Source organism: Cupressus sempervirens, chromosome 2, assembly GCF_028749045.1.
Source record: "Cupressus sempervirens isolate cs-2001-9-10 chromosome 2, ASM2874904v1, whole genome shotgun sequence".
NCBI lineage: Eukaryota > Viridiplantae > Streptophyta > Pinopsida > Cupressales > Cupressaceae > Cupressus > Cupressus sempervirens.
In genome coordinates, this window is record NC_143119.1 from 335235646 (window position 1) to 335259426 (window position 23781).

A 23781-nucleotide genomic window follows, 5' to 3' on the forward strand; every position below is an offset into this window, starting at 1 on the left:
TATGAATGAAGAATTGTTTGACACCAATAGACAACATGACTTAGGGATTAACAATCTCCCCCTTTGACTTTAGTGGCAAAAACACTTCATCATGATAAAAAAACTATTCATTACAAAAATGAAACACAAGTACTCCCCCTTAGAATATAATTCATATCTTAGCTCGATATATACTATACGTGCAATGTGACTCTTCACTCGATATATACATGCAAAACTTTAAAAATTTGCAAACTCCTAGTCTATCCCCCTTTGTTACCTTCAAAATCCCCTTGTTTTTTCTCATTTCCCCCTTGTTTTTGTCACTTATGTCTACTTGGGTGGGGATGTCAAACTAAACTTATCAAAAAAATGGTTTGTGAATTTGCAAAATAGTGCTCAAAGTGTTATCACAATTATTTCTTATGGATTCAATAGCCTGAATCTCTAGCCTCAATTTTACTGCAAGATCCACTAGATTGGCAATAAATGACAAATTTGGATCAATGTGTACTAACTCCTTTGCATTCTTCAAATGCAATTGCATAACCTCAAGGTGAGGTGTCATCAAGGCTTGTATAGAGATCAATTTTTCCCTTATTCAACTATACTTAGCAGTCAGTTTTGTAAGCCTTGCCTATTGAAAATTTATCTTAGATAAGTATGCATCACCAGAGATGGCATCTGTGGTTAGTACATTTGCACTGTACTGCAAGTCAACTTCTAACTAATCCATCCTCTCTCTAATATTTTTTTTATAAGTTGATCTATCACATGATTTTCTAAACATTATATTTACATTATTTGAAACTTGTTCCAAATTGGTCACAAGTTTAGACAACTTAACTTGTCTTACAATAATTTCTGCTACTACCTTTTCCATCACTTTCTTTTCTATCCATTGCATCTACTTCTCATTTATGTCAACATTTGAATCATTGATGTTCTCCACAATTTGAACTAATTGAGTCATGACAAGTTCTTGCACATTAATTTTTTCTACCTCAAAAGCTTCTAGGAAAATGTCCTTAAATCTCGTGCAATATGTATATTTTTCGTTGTTCTCTTTTCAACTCTTCTTGTTTTGTCTTCCTTGCAAGTAAATCTTGCAATGTTTTCATCTTCTCATATGTCAAGTTAGCAGTGTTCCAATTAGGAATTACAATAACTTCATCTAATGTCACTAGATTCCCAGGTGACTTAGCCTTCTTCTTAATCCTTTTTCCTTTGAAATCTAGAGTACTAGAGCTTGACAATGATAACTGCAAACTTTGGGTCTAGATCTCTAGGCTTAGTCTATGTATAGTTGCTTGTGTGCCCTCGGTACCTTTTGGATCTTCTCTTGTTCTCCGTTCCTCAGTTGATGTGAGTTCAATAGTTGAACTCAACTGCACTATCTCCTTTGCTCCCTCAATCAGAGGTCCTAAGACATTTGGCCTTTCACTATCAGTTGTAGATTGCTCTAGTTGTGTATTTTGGCTCTCTTTCTCCTTATTCTCATCTTGGGTGCCCTTGCTAGAAAAATCTATATGATCTCTCCCTTCATTAGACAACACACTCTATTTCTCGATAATAGAAACATTACCTTTTGCCTCTCCTAGAATTTGCACATTAGTATCAATAGTAACTATAGATGTATCTATTAGACTAATTGCTACCTCTTGAGATTTTTTCTCATCACCAATCCTCGGATATTCCTTGATCTTCAAAATTACTGGATTGGTGTCCATGAATGCATCTTTGATTGATTTAGGAGCTGCTCCTTTTCTTGCTCGGTAGACATAGTCCTAACTGACTCTTGCTTAATAGTAGTCACATCTGACACTGTATTTTCTAGAGTTTCATCTTCAATGGTGACTAATTCTATTTTATTTTCTCTCTCCCGTGCCATCTTATGAATTGTCTCTACTAACTTCTTGATATTGTCATAGCTATCTTCCTTATTGTCTAACTCAACTTCTCCAACATCCTTCTCTTCTTTATCTTCTTTCTCCTCATTTGTAGGCATAAGTGCAAACAATTTCTTCCATACTATTTTACTTTCTTATACAACCTCTTCAATTTTATTTTTCAAAATTTAATATGCCCTTCTCTTTGGCACAAAATTCTTAGCATAACCCTTCATAGCTATTGGCATATTATGTTTTTCTAAATCAGGCATAGTTGATGAGCATCAATTAATAAATCTTTTTATTCCTTTTTTCAACAACCAAAAAGACATCTTTTGAAAGTTAATGTGTGTAAATAATAGGAATTATATGCATTTGTACTTAGGTTATTGGCTTTTAAAGTTAATTTTAAACTAATGGATTAATGTTGCTATTCAGTTGATAAACGTATATTTTTCCTTCATCAATTCAAATTGGATCATGTACATTTTTGATATTTTTATACATTTTACCATTTCCAAGATACTCACATATTTTTAGGCAAAGATATTTGGGGAAGGATCAAACTATATACACCAAGAGATCCAGTCAACTAAAGAATTGCTTGATAGAACTGAAGAAAAGATCTAGTCAACTGAAGAATTGCTTAATAGAACTAAAGAAAATAACCAGTCAACTAAAGCATGAATGCATATTTTTATGAATGATTGGCACACATTTGAAAGACTTATTCTATTGAACAAAACTCATAGTTTTGTCCTCTTTTGTTTCAGTCAATCCTGAACATGAAGATTGATTGTTTGTTTTGCTTTTTGAAATAAGGAACACTATACATTCTGTTGCTACTCTATTTTTATTGGGAGGTGGGGCATCACTACTATGTTTTAAGTATGCAAGTTTGTAATAAGTTTATAGGGAAATAGTTGAAAGTTGGGTAGTTTAGGAAGCTAGTATAGAAATTGTGTTAGTATTTGTAGTTGTAGGAAAGGCTTAATTTCAGACTCAACATAGAAGATTTCATAATAGAGGAAATCATTTTGGATCTTATTTATGTTTTGAATGCATTGGAAATGGAAGTCATTTTACTCAAATGGATCATGATGTTAAGGTAGATTATGTCACAATATTTTAGAAAGTTTGTTATTCTTTTTAATATAAGTTATTTTCTTCTTTTCTAGTATAGAATGTGTTAAACTAGGGATATGATTTAAATGGACAAATTTTAGTAGATAAACACATGGTGAAGTTGATAAAGATTGTTTTGAATTAGATTATTTGTTGTAGCTCAATTAAAGCATTTTCCTCATTAGTTAGCATCATTTCTTTTTAGCAAAGTAATGTTTTGAATAGATTAGATAGAAACTCTACTGTTATTTTAAAATTGGTAAGATAAAAAATAACCATGTTAGGAATCTGTTTTGAGTTCTAAAATAGGAGTACACAAGAACTTTAGAAGCTTTGTTGGGAAAGTTCTGGATTGCTCCAAATTAAGTTAGCAATACAAGTCAGTCACTATTTATAGTGTAAAAAGCCCCAATTATTGAAGTCTCATTGACTGATCCTTATAGTAGACAACCCTGTACACACCTTGGTCGACATTTGAATAAAAAAAAAGTGATGCAAATTGACAAAACAATGACTTTGCACATCATTTTTGGCACTGTTGCTCGGGAATTAACCATATGAATAGTTTGAAGGACTTTGTCCATTTAAGCTATTGGTGTTTATAGGGATCTTGTTTTGAAACAATTTAATGAGATGAAATGAATGACCTAGAGATCAATTAGGATGTTGTTTGCCCCTTAAACAAAATTTGGTTTTAGGAAATAATCAACCACTAAACAAAGAATACTAGGAAGAGAATATATTTGGTAACAACATTGAAGAAGATATTCATGAAGAAATTCAGGAACAACTTGGAAATAATCATGAAGAAAAAATGGGTGATTGCAATGGAGATAATATGCTTCTTGATAGGATAGTTCAATATCCAATAGATATAAATAGGGGGGATAATGAACCTCCTATGAAAAATATCTCACCAGCCAATTTGCCAAATTTTTGCAGGAAGAATTTTGAGGATACTAATCAATCTTTTTGAATTTAAAGTCCCCTATCAAACCTATGATTATACATCTAATAACCAAAAGTCAAAACTTTTCCATTCAACATTAAAGGAATCTTCTTTAAGATGGTTTATGGGTCTTCAACCTAGATCCATTTCAACTTGGGAAAAAATGGAAATTGTATTTTTGGATAAATATCAGGACTATTGTAGGGTTAGGGATAGGAAGGAAGAACTATTCCGAATGAGGCAAATGGAAGATGAAAGTTTGGAAGATTATGCTAATGGATTTCAATTTGTCCATAGAAGATGTGGAAATGGTTTAACAGATGATATCACAAAACCCATTTTTCTCAAAAGAATTAATGATGACTCTAGAGATTCTTTGAATCTCATGGGTAAGCGAGACATTAATAAATTAAATTTGTAGGAGATTATTGATATCTATCATAATTATTCTAGAACCAAATATAGAGTAAGGGGTCATAAGAAAAAGGGAGTACAACCTAATGTTAGTCTCTTTGATATTAAAATCAAGGTAGTAGAAAATGAACAAGATTTAAACTATGTTGGGAAGAGGAATCAAAATCAAGGACCATATGGAGGAAGAAATAATTGGAATAATCAAAACCAATGGAATAATCCAAACCAATGGAACAACCCTAGTTGGAATAATTAGAATAATCAATCCTCAAACATGCCTTGGGGACAAAAACCTCTTTGGCAGGAGAATCAATGGTAGGAGAATCAATGACACCAGAATCAACCTCCTTGGCAAAACCCAAATAATCAATGGCAACCTACCCAACATCAAAATCCACAATGGCAAAACAATCATAACTTTAATAAGCAGTGGACACAAAATGTGACTCCCTTGCCAAATCAACCAACTGAGCAAGTAAATCCACCTCAAATACCTTCCCAACCAGTGCCTCATCCAAGGAATAGACAAACCAATGTTGTTGATAACAATCCTCCCAATCTAAACTTCATAGAGGTTAATGACATACATTTAAGAAACAAAACTATTCATGTATCAACTTATGTCAAACCTCAAGAAATAGAAAAAAATGAAGAAACCAATAAACCCCTCATAACTAAGACTTAGGAAGGTTAGGTTGAGTCAAGAAAAGTACCCTATCCTGAAAGGTTAAAAGATCAGGAAGCATGAGATAACTCCAAGGAAGATCATGAAAATATATTGGATTCTCAGTTATTGAAAGCATTGAAGAAAATTAACATTGAAATCCCACTTCTAAAAGCTATCAAGTATATTCCCAAGATAAAAAAATTGATTAAAAAATTATGCATAAAGACTCCTAGAAGAAAGAGAAAAATGCCTTCCCTTGTCCAAGTTGGAACTAACATCATAAATGTTTTATCTAGGAGACTCTTGCCACAAAAATTTAGTGATCCGGGGACACCTATGATTACTTTAAATATTAGACAAATAGAAGTTGAGAATGTCTTCATTGGCTTGGGGGAAGAAATTAACATAATTACAGATGACACAACAAAGTCCTTGGGACTTACAAACATACAACCCACATCTACTTTGTTGATGTTAGTTGATAATTCTACTACTCAATCAAAACAGAGCCTGGAAGACATAACAATGACTATAGAAACATGAGATTCTCCTATTGACCTTTTTATTTTTTAAAAAAGAGGGAAAGATATGGAATATCCCATAATTCTAGGACGTCCTTGGATTGCAAAAATAACAACTTTGATAGATTGTCAATCAGGAAGCATGAAAATATCAAATGGATTAAAACAAAAGGAATTATCACTACTTCCATTAGAAAAACCCACACTTACAAAAAATTCTCCCTTGTGGGTGGATGGCGAGAAAGAAGATGATGAAAATGAGGTAGTACATTTGGCAATGATAACATTAAAGGAACATTTTAGAGAATTTCAAGAAATTGTTCAAAATGATTTAAGAAAAGAACAGGGAAGGAATGGTAACCAACAAGAAATTGAACAATAAAATATGATTTCACATCATCCACATGTTGGAAATATAAGAGGAGTAATTGAGAGGGGAGGGGTGAATCAGTTACTACTAAAATAAATCCCATATCCCTTAGATGTCAGCACAAAAATGTAAATTGAAAACTGAATACTATTGATGCTCGGTAAACACACATAAATGCTGTAACTTGGTAATAACTAAATGAGATCGATAAATGCTTAACATATAAAATTTAGATGTTATATGTGATTACCATTACTTTAACTTATTTTTAAACGCATAAAACAAAATAACATGAATACATTTGACACCAGGATTTAACATGGAAACCTAATTTGGGAAAAACCATGAATTGTAACTAATTACTATTTTCACTCTTCTGAAGTGAGCCCTGTAAGGAGCCAACCCTGTTAAAGATTACAAAACACATTGTTAGGTGTGACCCTATTAAAGGATTTAATCACCCTGTTAGGAGTGGCCTTGTTAGAGGTCTTTAAACAATTCAACAGAACTGCCACCTTGTTAGAGGATTTGCAAATAACTGTTAAGACAACTCTATTAAGAGATTTAGATCACTACTATAATGGTTAGAGAGTAACAATGAGATGACGTAATTTGAATGCAACTTGATTTTTGATTACAGATCTCTGTTCTGGCTTGTACTTGATCCTTCCTGATCAAATATAGCTTTTCTGCTCCACAAGAAGATTCTGCTTATCCTTCAAATTTACTTCCTTTTGTCATCATTAAATCTTCAATAACATCTTCATACTTTTTACATCCATACACACTTTGAAATCACAACTTGACCTTATACTTATATCTTTCACTTTGTCAAGTTGGCTCAAATACAACTTAGAATAATTAATATTCATCACCTTAGTCGGTTGGAATAAATAGATAAACCAATTGAGCTTGATATGCCAAAATAAGAAAATCCTTTGTTAGCTGACCCAACTTAGTAGAAACTAACTCAGAAACAATTTCTTGTGTTAACCAACAGAAGCTCGGTTAACACTGCTAACTTGCAAAAATCCTTTGGCAACCAAGTGAGCTTGGTTAGCACTGGTTCCATCCAACTTTCCTTCATTAACCAAGTGAGCTCAGTTAATATTCATCTTCTGCATACTTTCCTTTGACACCTGAGTGAACTTGGTAGACATTGCCTTTTGAACTAGGAAATGACAGGAACACTCGTTAGACACAAAAAACTATCTTCACCACCTTAGTGAGCTCGACATATACTAAATGATATTGATATGACATTTGTGTAACATCAAAGACAATACAAAATTAATCAATTGTATCAAAAAATCTCCCTCTTTGGCATTGATGACAACACAACATGCCATAGCATAATGAAATTTTGGATTTGTTCTTGAAAACTCCCTCTGTCAATATGAGCTATTCCTTTCACTTGATTCTTCCACTGTCTATAACAAACTTCACCTTCTTTGGGAATCTTCTCCCTCTTTGGTTCCTTACTTTATTTTGGTTCCAAAAATTTCTCAGAGATATGTTAGTAAACTTCTCCCTCTTTGACAACACATGCCAAAGACAACAATTTTGTTAATACCAATGTACCTTAAGTACTGATTCATTTGCAATATGCCTTTGCCAATTCTACACCAACTAATTGATCTTCAACTTAGCTCTTGTTGATGCATCACTAAAATTTATTTAGTGAACTTCAGATAGGGGAATGACCCCTAGCTTAACTCTTAGATACATAAATGCATCTTTAGGTAATGGCTTGGTAAATATGTTTGCAATCTATTCCTTTGTATTAACATATTCCAATCTGACTTCTTTCTCTTGCACTAGCTCTCTCAAGAAATGATATTTTATAGCAATGTGCTTTGTTTTAGTATGCATCACTAGATTCTTTGCTATATTGATTGCACTGGTGTTATCACAATATATATGACTATTGGATCCTTGATTTCTATCTTTATTACTCCCAATGATTATTTGAACCAAACAATGTTCGAACAATTAACTGCTACTACCACATATTTTGCCTCTGTTGTGGATTGAGATGTACAATTATGCTTCTTGCTTGTCCAAGACACTAGTCTCTTACCAAGAAAGAATGCTCCACCACTAATGTTTTTTCTGTCATCAATACTTTCTTCCCAATCAACATCAGTAACTAGATATCTCATGACTCTCTTGATTTCCACCATGTGATTTTTCTTAGGATTTACTGAGAATCTTGCCACTATTCCAACTGCTACAGCAATATCAGGCCTTGTATGTACTACATACCACAATTTTCCAATCATTGATCTATATGTGGTCCGATCTACTTCTTTGGAATCATAATTTTTGGAGAGCTTATGTCTAGTGGACATAGGGGTTCCAATTGGTCTTGAATCTTCCATTCCAAACTTCTTCAGTATTTCTTTGATATACTTAGATTGAGTGATGTAGATACCATTTTTGTTATGTTGTATCTACAATCCAACAAAGAATTTTATCTCACCAAACATGGGCATCTCAAATTATTTAGTCATTTCTTTTGAAAATGCTTTGCACAAGTCATCATTTCCTATAAATAGAGTATCATCAACAAATATCTTTGCCAACACAATCTTCTCGTCTAGTCCTTCTGATATACAAACTACCATTATCATTTGTCCTTTGAAAGCTAATCTATACCAAGTAATTATGAAGTCTTTCATACCAATCTATGGGAGCTTGCTTGAGACCATATAATTCTTTGTGTAACTTGCAAACCATATCTCTTTTGCTAGGATCTACAAAACCATCTAGTTGTTCAATGTAGACCGCCTCATCAAGAATTCCATTCAAGAATGCAGATTTAACATCCATTTGATACACTTTAAATCCTTTATGTGTTGCATATGCTAGTAAAGTTCTAACACCTTCTAGTCTTTCTATAGGAGCAAAAGTATCACCATAATAAATACCTTCTTCTTAAGAATAAACTTTGCACACCAATCTTGCTTTGTTTCTTGAAACTCTTCCATCTTCATTCAACTTATTTTTGAATACCCACTTTGTACCAATTACATTTTTATCCTTGGGTCTAGGAACAAGAGTACAAGTTTTTTTCTTTTCTATTTGCTCTATCTCTTCATTCATTGCTTCAATCCAACTTTCATTTTTTAGAGCATCTTTAACATTTCTAGGTTCAAATTTAGTGAGTAAACATGTACCTTTTAATTTGGTTCTTGTCATTGTTTCATTAGATTTGTCTCTAATGATTTGATCAGGTGCATGATGCCTTTTGACATATCTTGCTAACATAGGCTCTTTAGGCTTTGAATTAGTTCCACCATCTTCATCATGAATTTTAGTTTCAAGCTCGAGTCCTTCTGTTTGTGACTTGGGTCCTTTAGACTTAGTTTGAACTAGCTTGGTAACCTCCAACTATGACTCGAGTCCTTTAGACTGTAACTCAGGTTGCACTATCTACAACTCGGTAACTATTGGAGATTTTGGGGACTCAGGAGATGAAGCTTCCTTTCTTTTAGATAGATTTGGCAGGGTATCAGGTTCATAGTAAACACATCTTTTGTAATCTTCTGGCTCCTTATTGCTTTCTTTTTCATTCTTTTCTACAAACTCATCAATTCTAACATGTGCACTTTCTATAATTTTATGAGTAGACAAATTCAAATATTTGTATGCTTTACTTCTATAGGAGTATCCTAGAAATATGCCTTCATTACCTTTTACATCAAATTTGTCTTTTCTAGATTCTTTCAAGATATAACATTTGCTGCCAAATACTTTCAAGTAATTTACATTAGGTTTGTAGCCATACCATAGCTAATAATGAGTTTTGTTTGAGTCTTTCTTCAACTGTGCTCTATTTAAGGTATGAACTCTAGTGCTGATAGCTTCCTTCTAGTATTTGAGAGCAACATTCTTTTCAATCATCAGGGTTCTTATACAATCCATGATAGATCTATTTCTTCTTTCAGCTATACCATTTTGCTGTGGTGTACCAGGGGCTGATACTTGTCTTTTGATTCCTCTTTTAATGGAGAAATTATTGAATTTATTGGAGATGAATTCACCACTTATGTTTGATCTTAAACATTTCAACCTCTTTCTAATTTCCTTTCCTACTCTTGCTAGATACCACTTGCATTTTTAAAAGGCTTCTGATTTTTCTTTTAGCTACATTACAATCATCATTCTAGAATAGTCATCAACAAAAAGAATGAAAAAATTTTCTCCACTTTAACTCTCTATTTCAATAGGTCTACATAGGTCTATATGAAAAATTTCTAAGACTTCTTCTAACAGATAGTTTTTGCTTTTGAAACTAGTCTTTCCTATCTTACCAATTTGGCAATTTTTGCAAAGACCCATATTAGGCTTCTTCAAATTAGGAATACCTCTTAATCTTCTATGTTTTCTTATCTTAATTAGATTATCAAAGTTTACATGACTTATCCTTTTTTGCCATAACCGGATTTCTTCTACTTGAGAAATAAAACATGAACAATCACTGAGATCAAAATAAAATAGAATACCTTTTGTTTGCTTGCCAGATTCATCTGGATTTCCTTTTCCATCCAGTAGTTTAGCCTATCCATTCATGAATTCTACCTTGAATCCAATGTTATTCAACTGTGCCACACTCAGTAGATTATGCTTTAGTCCTTCAACCCAATAAGCATTGTCACATAGAAGTTCTTTAGTCAATGAAATACATCTTTTTCCTTTTATGTTACATGGTTCATTGTTTCCAAATCTCACACTACCTCCATCATAATATTCCACATGCTCAAATTTTGTTTTGTCTCTAGTCATATGATGTGAACAACCACTGTCAATAATCCATATATCATTTTTTCTATCATGAGAGATAAGTGCTATTCTATCTCCTTTATCATCAGATTCATCTTTCACAACAATATATACCATTTCATCTTCACCGTTATCAGAATCTTTGGCTATAAAACAAGACTTCTTACCTTTTTCCTTGTAGTTCTTGTAGTTCTTGGAATCCTTCTTACCTTTGTGCTTATTTCTTTTCTTTTCATCTTTGATTTCCTTATTTGGACACCTAGTAGCAATGTGACCAACTTCTTTATAGGAAAAGCAGATCGAAGGAACTTTACCTTTATACTTTCCTCTACCTTTCGAATACTTCCTTGCAAGTAGGGCTTTAACAACTTCAAGATCATTGTTTGAAATTTCTTCTAACGTTCCTTCTTATTCACTTCCTAATTGATTTGATTTTAATTTCTTACCATTTTCTTTTAGTGAGACTTTAGCTTTAAAGGAAGATTCAATAACCTTTGAACTAGGAACATAGTTATCAAAGTTATCTAATTCAAAAGTTGTCAATCTTCCAACTAGAGCATCCAAAGATATTTTATTATTTGGATCACATCTCATTTCTTGAATAGCAGACACTCTAATTGCATAAATAGGAAGAAGAGTTCTAAGTACCTTGCTTACAATTGTTTTCTCTTCGATGTCTCCTCTAGATGCTTTGATTGCACTTACACTTGCTTTGATCCTTTCCACATATTTTGCAATGTTCTCATCTTCTCTCATTTTCATCTGATCAAAATGACCTCTAAGACTTTCAGCCTTAGCTCTTCTTACATTGTTATCTCCTCCATATATATCTTTCAGTTTGATCCACATCTCATAAGTTGTCTTGCAATCTTTGACTTCATCAAATTCAGCATAACTAAGAGTAGTTGCAATATCAATCATCATGATGTTATGATTCTTCTTTTCAACAATATCTTCAACTGATAATCTTATAGTGGGAGTCTTGAATTCAATATCAAGATTATTGCATCATGAGTAACTGATGGTAGCCAAGTGTAACCTCATAAGTCCTTGCCATGCTACAAAATTGTCTCTATTTAGCTTAGGGATATTTCTTCTATAAGACATCCTGATCTTTGGCTTAGGTCCTTGAAACCTTCTTTGCAAGAACCAAAAGCTCTGATACCAATTGTTGGAAATCTAAGAGGAGTAACTGAGATAGGAGGGGTGAATTAGTTACTACTAAAATAAATCTCAGATCCCTTAGATGTTAGTACAAAAATGTAAATTGAAAATTGAATACATCTGATGCTCGGTAAACACACATAAATGTTGTAACTCGGTAATAATTGAATGAGCTCAATAAATTCTTAACATATAAAATTTAGATGTTATCTATGATTACCATTGCTTTAACTTAGTTGTAAACACATAAAAGAAAATAGCATGAATACATTTGACACCAGGATTTAATGTGGAAACCCAATTTGGGAAAAACCACCAACTGCAACTAGTTACTATTTTCACTCTTCTGAAGTGAGCCCTGTTAGGAGCCAAACTTGTTAAAGGTTACAAAATACACTGTTGGGTATGACCCTGTTAAAGGATTTAATCACCTTGTTAGGAGTCACCTTGTTAGAGGTCTTTAGACAATTCAACAGAATTGCCATCTTGTTAGAGGATTTGCAAATGGCTCTTAAGCCAACTCTATTAAGAGATTTAGATCACTGCTACAATGGTTAGAGAGAAACAATCAGATGACTTGATTTGAATGCAATTTAATTTTTGATTACAAATCTCTTTTCTAGCTTGTAATAGATCCTTCCTAATTGAATATAGCTTTTCTGCTCCATAAGGATATTCTGCTAATCCTTCAAATTTTCTTCGTCTTCTCATCATTAAATCTTCAATAACATCTTCATACTTTTTACATCCACACACACTTTGAAATCACAACTTGACCTTATACTTATATCTTTTACTTTGTCAAGTTGGCTCAAATACATCTTAGAATAAATAATATTCATCACCTTAGTCGACTAGAATCTATAGATAAATCAATTGAGCTTGATATGCTAAAATAAAAAAATCCTTCATTAGCTAACCCAGCTTGGTAGAAACTAACTTAGAAATGATTTCTTGTGTTAACCAACAGAAGCTCGGTCAACACTACAAGCTTGTGAAAATCCTTTGGCAACTGAGTCAGCTCAGTTAGCACTGGTTCCATCCAAGTTTCCTTCATTAACCAAGTGAGCTTAGTTAATACTCATCTTCTGCATACTTTCCTTTGACGCCCAAGTGAACTCAATAGACACTGCCTTCTAAACTAGGCAATCACAAGAATGCTCGGTAGACACAAAAAACTATCTTCACTGCCCGAGTGAGCTCAACATATATAGACTGCAAATGATATGACATTTTTGTAACATCAAAGACAATACACAATTAATCAATTGTATCCAACACCTCATTAAGACATATGCCCTCTAAAATCATTGATAAAAGAAGTTAAATATGAGAGTAATGGAACAAAACAAATTTATTTACACAAAGACAAACCTCTCATAATCAATGCACATTTAACATGGACTTAGGATAAGAAACTCAAATAGGTGCCGACACAACACACTCAAGCATTTTCTTTGGATTATAAGGATATACGTGGTATATATCTTGAAGTTTGTATGCACCATATTTACATTGAAAATGTTAAGTCAATCAAACAAATATAACAAAGGATAAATATGACTTTAAGAGATTTTTGCAAAGAAGAGATTGAAAGACTAATGAAAGTAGGGTTTATTTATCTAATATCAAATAGCCAATGGGTGTCTCCATCGGTTTTTGTTCCAAAATGAATGGAAAATGGAGAGTATGTGTTGATTATAGAGATCTCAATAAGGAAACTAAAATAGACTACTTCCCATTACCCTTTATTTATCAAGCTTTGGATAATCTTGCTGGAAGCAATTACTTTTCCTTCTTGGATGGATTCAATGGCTATGATCAAATCCAGGTAGCTTTGGATTATCAAGATAAGACTACATTCACCTATGCATGGGATACTTATGCTTATAGAGTTTTACCATTTGGGTTATGAAATGCTCCAACCACATTTCAAAGAGCAGTTCTTGCAATCTTTCTGGATCTTCCTCTTGTGTAGAAGTTTATATGGATGATTTTACAGTTCATGGGGAGTTTTTTAATGAAGTTTTGAAAAGTTTGGACAAGGTGTTAAAAATAGTTAAAGATCATAGACTATCTCTTAATCATGAGAAATGCTATTTAATAATGTAGGAAGGTATTGTGTTGGGGCATCACATTTCAAAAAAAGGGATAAAAGTTAATCTTGGTAAATTTGAGATAATTCAACAAATTATCACACCTACAAATCAAATTGATGTAAGAAGTATTTTAGGCCATGTAAGGTACTATAGAAAATTTATAGAAAGATTCAAAAAAAGGGCATGACCTCTATTTAACCTACTAAAGAAAGACTTAGTCTTTGAATGGACAAATGTGTTGATCTCAGATTGATTTTGACAAGTGAGTGTCAACACACTTAAGTTACTTAATTAGTTCATGCTGAACAAGTAACACATGCTAGGAAAATCATAGACCAAGCTAAGTCATAGTGAGTGCCGAGCCACTCATGTGCTGAGTCACTCAAGTGTTGAGAAAATAGTAAATGCCGAGTGACATAGGAGCCAAATAAATAGTGGATGCCAAAAAATTCAAGTGCCGAGTCACAACAAAAAGATTAGTACATGCCAAGCATCAGAGACTTTAGATGTCGAGTGTCATTTTTGACATATTTGTTTGTAATGGCACAAACAACTATATAAACCATTTTTGAGCTAAGTTAAGATTGAATTTTGATATTTTGGAGATAAGGACAAATCTCAAGTTGGATTCCCTATGAAAATACATGCAACCAATCAGAAAATGGCAAGGATTAAGTGAAAAAATGGATGTAAAATGGATGAATCTTAGCCGTAGATTCATACCTAACCCTAAGTCACTAAGTCTTCTTAAGGAGGATGAAACCCTAAACTCTCTATCAATGAGTGTGTAAGGAATTGAAGGAGTGAAGAGAGAAGTTTGTATGCCAAAATAAAGGATTCATGGTGGCTTAGAAGTTATGAAGTGAGATTGAATTGCAAAATTAGTTAGAGCATAATAGAGGATAGAAAAAAGTATATAACATGGAGACATATGATCAAGAAGGATCAAGAAGAAAAATATTTAGAGGTGATTTGTTATCAGGAAAACAAGTGCTAACTATAGGATCAAAGCTGAGACATTCTAATAGGTGATTATTGTCAAAATCTCTTAACAGAGTAGTCCTAACAGGCTATATGAAATCCTTTAATAGGGTGCTTACTTAATTGTGAGTTAAAGTCATTTAACAAGGCACACTTCTAAAAGGGTGTTGAAATCCTCTAACAAGGTGAGACCTAACAGTCTTTGTAAGCCTTTAATAGGGCATACCTTTCACAGGGTAGATCATGACACATGATCAAAACATTGTAACCTTCATTGGATACACTTTATTACTGCAGTAGTGAAGATTTGTGGGTGTCATCCCCACCCTAGTTTTACCTTCTCACTTGGAGGGTTTCTAGGTAATCATATCTGGTGTTATGTGTGTGAATGGTTACATGTTTACATGATTTAGATGTATATGCTTTGCATGTTATTTTAATTTACTCATTGAATGTCTGAGATAGATGTATGCTGAAAGTTTTATAAGTCCAAGTTTAAATTATGCAATTGGAGTTGTTCTAGGACAAAAGGATGAGGGGGATAACATGCATTCAATATATTACATTAGCAAAAACTTAAGTCCTCCTGACTAAAATTATACAACTAAAATAGAGTTTATTTTTTTAGTATATGCTATAAATAAATTTAGACAGTATATACTAGGATATTAGGTGTTCATCTACACTAATCATTATGTTATAAAATATTTGATGAATAAAGCAGTTGTGGGAGGAAGGATTATAAGATGGCTATTGTTATTACAAGAATTTGATATAACCATTGTTGACAAAGTAGGAAAAGATAACATTGTTGTAGATTTACTCTCACAAATGGTTTTGTAGGGAAATGATGAATCGGTTAATGAAATATTTCCAGATGAACATTTATTTTCTATTTCTATGCATTCACCTTGATTTGTAGATCTTGCTAACTATCTGGTAACATGAAGATGTCCAATGTATTTTAAAATACTAAAAAAAAAAAAATTTGATTAGGGAAAGCTCTAAGTATGTATGGATTGAAGGACTTTTGTTTAAAAACTGCCCTGATCATGTTCTCCAAAGATGTGTGTGGGAAACATAATGCTATGACATCATTTATTCTTGTTAGAATACTCTAGAAGCAGGCCATTATTCAATTGTACAAACAATCCAAAATATTTTAGGATTAGGATATTTTTGTCCTATAATGACCATAGATGCCTCATTCTATATAAAGCATTGTGATGAATGCCAGAGAATGGGAAGACCCACTTCCATAATGAAAATGCCTTTGTAGACTCGGATGGATTTAGAGCCATTTGAGAAATGGGGGATCAATCTCATTGGACCAATTACTCCACCTTCAAAAGGGAATCATCATATTCTAGTGATTATAGACTACATGACTAAATTTCAAAAGTCAAAGCACTTCCAATAGCACATGAGGAGAGAATAGACAATTTTCTATACAAAAACATATTTTAGAGATCCAAAGCACCGAGAATAATTGTTTCTAATCAAGGACCTCAATTTATGTCAAGGATGATGGAGTTATTTATGAATAAATATCAAATAACTCATAGGAAATCATCTTCCTATCTTCCACAAGCTAATGTTCAGGTGGAGGTGACAAACAGAGAGATAGAGAATATTTTGACCGAATCAGTAACAACAAATAAACAATACTAGTCAGATCGATTGGATGAAGTAGTATGGGCTTACAATACAACATGGAAGACAACTACTAGATTTTCACCATATGAATTAGTCTATGGGAAAACACCAATGATGCCCATAGAATTTTGATACCAAACACTGAGAATGATAAGCGAGGAATTTCAATAACTCAAGCTGAAAAAGAAAGAATTCAATAATTAAGTAGGTTGGATGAAATGAGATCAGAAGCATTGCTACATACAAAAAATAATTCAACAACAAATAAAAATTTGGCATGATAAGCATATCAAAACCAGAAACTTTCAACAAGAAGATTGGGTGTTGTTGTATGACTCAAAATTTCAAGAATTCAAAGGAAAACTTCATACAAGATGGATGGGGCCATACTAGGTGGAAACAATATATTCCAATGGTGTTGTACAATTGACTCCTATAGATGGTGAAAGGAAAATCATACTAGTAAATGGTTGCAGATTGAAGCTTTACCATAAAGCAACATCAAAAAATGAATTCTTGGTAGAATTACAATCTTGTATAGAAATTTTCACTATTGAAGACATATCTTTGATATTGATCAATTCAACATAAATGCCAATAAGAGGAATAAAGAGAACATATTAAAAATTGAAATGGTAGTCCATTCTCCAAAAAATAGAGAAAAAAAATGTGAATTGAAAACTAGAAATGATAATTTATCAGAAAGGAAAATGAAGACCAAAAGGGAAATTTAAAATTAGAAAAAAAAGTGAAGACCTTTAGCTATAAAAACACCAAATTGCCCTTGCCAATTCTGGATTACTAAAGAAAAATGAGGTATTCTCAAACTGTTCCGAATTCAATAAATCAACCTCCCAATGACATTTGTCAAATTTTTTAACAAGTTTCATACATGTGAAGAAAAGACAAAGTACAAATTTGAAAGAAAAGAGACATACATTTATTTTATCAAACTTTTTATTATTCATTATTAATGATTAGCTTTTAAAGCAATAATATAAGGAACATGTGTATTCATTCTATTAGTTATGCATGGTTAATTATTATTAGATAAATTTTGAGGGAAATTTAATTGGAATAAGATGTAATTAATGCCTCAATCTTGCCGAAGATATGAAAAAGCAAAAAATCACATCAAAAAGTACTTCAAAAAGGTTCTGCCAATATCAAGGAAAGATTTGAAATGGATTATTATGATTTTTTTTGTGTGGCTTAACAAGGAAATGATCTATTAATTATAACATTAATTATTAAAAGTACTAATATCAAACTCAAAATGATAAACAACCTGTAGTCCATCCAAAATTGATATTCAACATTTTGTAGTTTCTGTCTATTTTGTTTTGTTTTTGGGAATTCTATTGTGATATGATCAAATGGGTCAAAAAAAGAAATTAGAGTTAGAAAGATTGGAATTGAGTGCATAATTGGAATAGTGGTTGCTACAGGTAGGGTGGCTGAATTTTCTCAAAATGTGTGAAGATTTTGATGAAGGATTGGTGGATGAATTTGTTTAGAACTTTCATGTAAACATTACTAAGGCAAGTGGATGAATTATTCACGTTACCACATACATTGTAAGTAAGCTCTCTGGTATACTAGCTAAAGGGGAAATAACTACCAAATGGACCAAGAATTTGGAAGAACTGGTTGATCAATTTCACAATACTTAGGAAGATGACAAAAGACCAGAATTGGTCAAAAGCAATGGTAACACTAAAAGGCTAAACAAACTATCATTTCTAGAACCATGGCCAGCTTTGGTCGTAGTGCTAATGAAATACTTCACTTGTGAAGGTCAGTATGGGATGGTGTTTTTCCCTAGTTTGAAAATGTTGTGCCATGTATGCTATGGTGAATAGAGGTCTAAATTTAAGGTGAATCTTCCAGAATTTCTCTTTCATTAGTTATCAACCATAATCCCTAAAGCCATGATGAAACAAAAAGAGGTAAGACATCAAGCCCTCATACATTTGGTTGATCAATTTTACAATGCTCAGGAAGATGACAAAAGACCATAATTGGTTAAAAGCAATGGTAATACTAAAGGAGTGAAAAAATTATCATTTCTAGAGCCATGGAAATCTCTCATGGTAGTGCTAATGAAATACTTCACTTGTGAAGGTCAGTACAGGATGGTACTTGGCCCTATTTTGAAAATGTTGTGCCATGTACGATATGGTGAATAGAGGCCTAAATTGAAGGTGAATCTTCCAGAATTTCTCTTTCATTAATTGTCAACCATAATCCCTAAAGCCAAGATGAAGAAAAAGGAGGCAAGACATCAAGCCCTCATACATTTGATTTTAAAACATCATTTAGTCACAGATGGTTTGGGGGAAAAATCTTGGTATAATTTCTTAACAATGGAAAGTAGTAGTACTATTTTTGAGGTTAAAAAGGTCAAAAAGGTTAAAGCAGAATCAAATGTTCAGTTTTCACAAAAACCTAAGATTCAAGAGAAATAGAAACCTAGGGTTTGGGAGATACAAAAACCCAAAACCTAGGAAAAACATAAGTCTAGAATTGAAAGATTAAAGGAGAATAGGAAAAATAAAAGATTGAAGAAAGAAATACTTGCCATGACTCGATGTTCTCCAAGGTTTTCTTCAACTCAAGAAAAAAATGCAATATCAAATACCCAGCCTAAAATGAAATAAAACTTTTCTTGGAAAAATGAAAATTGTGAAGGATAGAGCTCGATAGGAGCATAAAGAAATTGATTTTTTGACCAAATTGATACAACTACAAATCAATTCAATAAAATACTAGGAGATACACAAGAACCTCATACTAAGGAGAATATTCTTGAAATAGAGTATTCAAAGAAAGGGATAAAATAATCTTTTCAAGAATCTCCAAATGTAGTTGAAAATCTGCAGACAAATTCACAAGAATCGTCTTGAGATGAAGGGCATGAAAATCTTCAGACAAATCTATAAGAAACATCTCAGGATAAAATACTAGAAATGCAAATACATAATCGAGAACCCTCCTACTCTATCCTTGATATTTCAGCTTATGTACAATTGAGTTCTAACAAAGAAATGGAGGAAGAATTTGGAGCATTAGATGAAGAGGAAAATGAAGAAATATTTCAATAAAGAGAGGGTAAGGGATATTGAAAGATTAGGAAACATTCCAAATTCTAGCCAAGAAATTTATCAATGAAGAAGAAATGCAATTAAGAGAAGCCATTTTTTTCTCACACAAAGAAAAAGAAATTGAGGAAGAGAGAATAATGGGAGATATCATGCATACTCAAATGCTTGAAAAAGATGTAAGAATTTTCCTTGGGGAAAAATCACTCAAGATCAAGAACTCAAGCATAAGTACAAAAATGGACCAACAAAGTATGGTCAAAATAAAAATATGATATTCAATTGATGTACTTACACACAAGGAGTGCCTGAATATAAAGGCCTCTAGAATGCTTCTAGAATGTCTAGGAGTTACCAATATGATAAGCCTCACAACTAAGGACATGTCCACCAAGTGTGGATTATCCTCCATTAAGCATAGGAGTTAGTGTGATGATGAGAGGATAAGCCCACAAAGGTTTTTCATGTAAAATTGTGTTGTAGACATCATGCGCTTAATTAAGAGTGTAAACTACTGTATTTTCTACATGACAACTCAGTTAATTATGCAAACTTTATTGTTGTAGACACCATGTGCTAAATTAGAGTTTCTTACTTCTGTATTGTCAACATGACAACTCATAAGAGTACGCAAAATACTAGGTGTCTAACTAATAAATAATAAAATAATGCATTGACCTAATTAAAATTAATTAAAGTGTAATAAGTAAATACTTATTTACACCAACACCCCCCCTTAAGTGCAACTTAGGTGAATGCACTTAAGCTCACAAAAGCTAGGATGAAAATGCATGATGGGTCCTGGCTACTAGGCCATGTTAGGTACCCATGTACAAAATGCAATGAAATATCTCATAAAGGGGGGAAAGAGGGAAAACCTCATGCGAAAACCCTCCCCCAAAAAGAGAGATGAAAAAATAAGATGCATGGATGGATGAAGTAATCAAGACCCCCCATTATGACATACATTATGTATATACAATAGAGAAGTATGAGAAGAACACTATCCAAAAAGAGGAAAATGTCCCCCCCCCCCCCCATAAGAGAAGAAGATGAAGAAAGGAGACAAGGGAGCCCCCCCCACCCCAAATGAAGAATGCCAATCAGTGATAACTGCTCCAATGTAGAAGCTAATCCATGACTACTAAATAATGTTCCTCCCCTTTGGAAGAAAAAATGTCATAGGTACATATGAGATGCTTCCCCAATGTATAGAAAGAATCTCAAAGATGAATGGCTTCTCTAAAACCTGCTCAATAATCCCTATGTTGATACTAACTGTCACCCCTTCCAAGACTGCTAAAAAGAACAATGTTAGATCTAGAAAGGATAGATGTAGAATATATCCCAAAGAACCATGTGTCTCCTCAAATGATAAATAGACCTCCTACAACTACTATACATAAGGATCCACAATCATATCAACCTAGTAAAACCGATCATGTAGAGAATAGATAGGAGGGTCAGAGTGAGCCCTCACAACAATTGAAGAAGGATCTTCTTCATCAAAGAGAAGATGTATATCATCAATGATGTCTCCTAAATATTCTATGTATGACTCCACAAACAAACCTAAAATATATGTTAAGAAGTCATCCCTTGATGCTGGAGCTAGAAGACAAGGTGTACCCAACTATACTGAATTACATGGACCTATCACTATAGCAATGTATGTATGTGGAATTTTTTGATAGTGTGACCTTGTTCTCCATCTATTAATAGGATTCCACATATCTGAATATGTTGAATCACTATCACTATTGTCACTATCAGTTTCCACAATGTATGAAGTATGGAGAGGATTAGAGGATAAGGTAGGTGAACTTTCCTCAAAGTGAACATTCCTCTCTATGAAAATCTCACGAGTCTCAAGATCCATGAGTCTATATACCTTAACACTGTCTTCATATCTAATGAAAGTATAAGGCCTTGGTGGTGGTGCCTTGCATTCTCTTGAAGATATGTGTGCCCATGCTGGACAACCAAAAACTCTGAAGTGTTACACAACTAGTTTTCTTTCGCACCATGCCTCAAAAGGAGTCTTTCCATCTAAGACATAGTGAGGAGACCTATTAAGCATGTGATTGGCACTACTTGTAGCTTCAACTTCAAGTGATGGATGAAGAGACTTGGCTTGAATCATGCAACTTGCCATAAACTTAAGAGTTCTAATCCTCATTGATGCATATCCATGGAACAATTTGAACATTCACCCTTAGAAAAGTTTATTGTAGGTAGACCTTTGACCATATTGTTTGAGCACAATTTATGAAGATAGTAAAAGGCAAGATGTCCATACCGCTCATGCCATAATTTTCTTTGTGAATGAGATTGAGTCAACAAGGCATGTGAAGGAGACTTAAGCACAAAGTGGGAGAAGGAATGAAGCCTTGTATTATGATTGACTTTACCCACTGCAACCAATGAATCATCTTTAAGATTGCACACCATTACTGAATCAGGAAGGAACTCAACTTTATTGCCATCTCCATAGTGAGTGATTTGGTAAATTGAGAGGAGATTAGAGCTAAGGTTTGGAACATAGAGAACATCTTTGAATTCTCCATTTTCCATCTCAACTTGTCCTTTCCCTTCAACTTCCATTTTTGTATCATCCCCTAAAAAAATGTGAGGTACCTTAGACTACTTCAATGAAGAAAAGTCTCCTTTTGAAGAACCCATATGATATGAGGCACCTGAGTCAAGAATCCATTCCCCTAAAGAGCTTGAACTAGCTGTAAGTGCTTACCCTTTTCCCTTTGAAGTGGGTGGAGTTGAATCCTTGGAAGCATTTGGCACAATGATTTTTTTCTTTCTAAGTAAGTTTTCCAACTCATCGATTTTCTTAGTCTTGTGATGATGGTCATCATGATTCAGTTTCTTGCAATTTGCACAAAATAATTTGTCCTTCTTCTTGTTGTTTCCCTTCTTGTTGGAAGAAGAAATGCCTTGTTGTGAGGAGGTAGATTGTTGTGTCTTTTATTGTGATTTTTTCTTCCACTACTTTTTCTTGCTTTTGGTAGAACTTTTTTTGTCTTGATTTGATTGGTTCTCATTGGTAGCCACCAATGCATCGGTCTTTGATGACTTGAGAATTCCCATATCTATCAACTTGGATTGTTCCAACATCAACATTTCTACAAATGCATCAAATGAAGGCTTAGTGAAGGCACTTCCCATGGTCAACCTATAAGTGTTGTAACTCGAAACAAAAGAAGCATACTCTAAAGGTAGCAATATGTGATGAATCAATCTATCATCCTTCATGGGATTACTACAATCCTTAAGTAGTGCTCTCAATTCATTGGCTTTGTTGATATAGTCTTGAATTGCATCAAAATTCTTAGGATCCAAGAGAAGTAGATCATCCTCAATTTGAAATCCCTTTTCCTCATCCATCTTACCATACAACCCTTCAAGTTTGTCCCAAGCACCCTTAGCTTCCTTAAAGCTGGAAATGTGGAAGAAGAGATCTTTATGAACACAACTCTAAATGATTCCTAAAGCCTAATTGTCTTTAATTTTCCAATCAACTAGGGCTGTAGCATCAATAGGTTTGGTAATTGTACCTTCAACATATAGATTTAAATCTTTTTCCATTAATCTACTCCATACAATATATTTCCATGTAGTATAATTGTGTGAAGTTAGAAGTAGAGTATTAGGTGAACCCATGATGCAAAAAATTAAAAGAACACAAAAGAGAGACACAATAACACAAGACACCCCCCTTATTCACTCAATCAAAGACACCCCCACCCCCCCACCCCCACCCCAAAAAAGAAAGAAAGAAAAAAAAGTGATGCTTTTGGCACTATATATAGTGCATGTACAATAGGCCACTTGTCAAAATGGACAAAGTGGACTTCTAATTTTTCTATTTACAACTGCCTTATGAGGTTCAAATCTGGTACTAAGCACTATAGCACAAATGTATAATAATTTTGAAGAGTAATCAAAGAAATACAATGTAGAAAAGGACCTAATTCTAAAAGTGATATTTTTGTCCACACAACCCTATAATCTGATTGCATATCTAGAAAGTACACAAAAAATTAAGCACTTTAAAAAAAATGGAAGT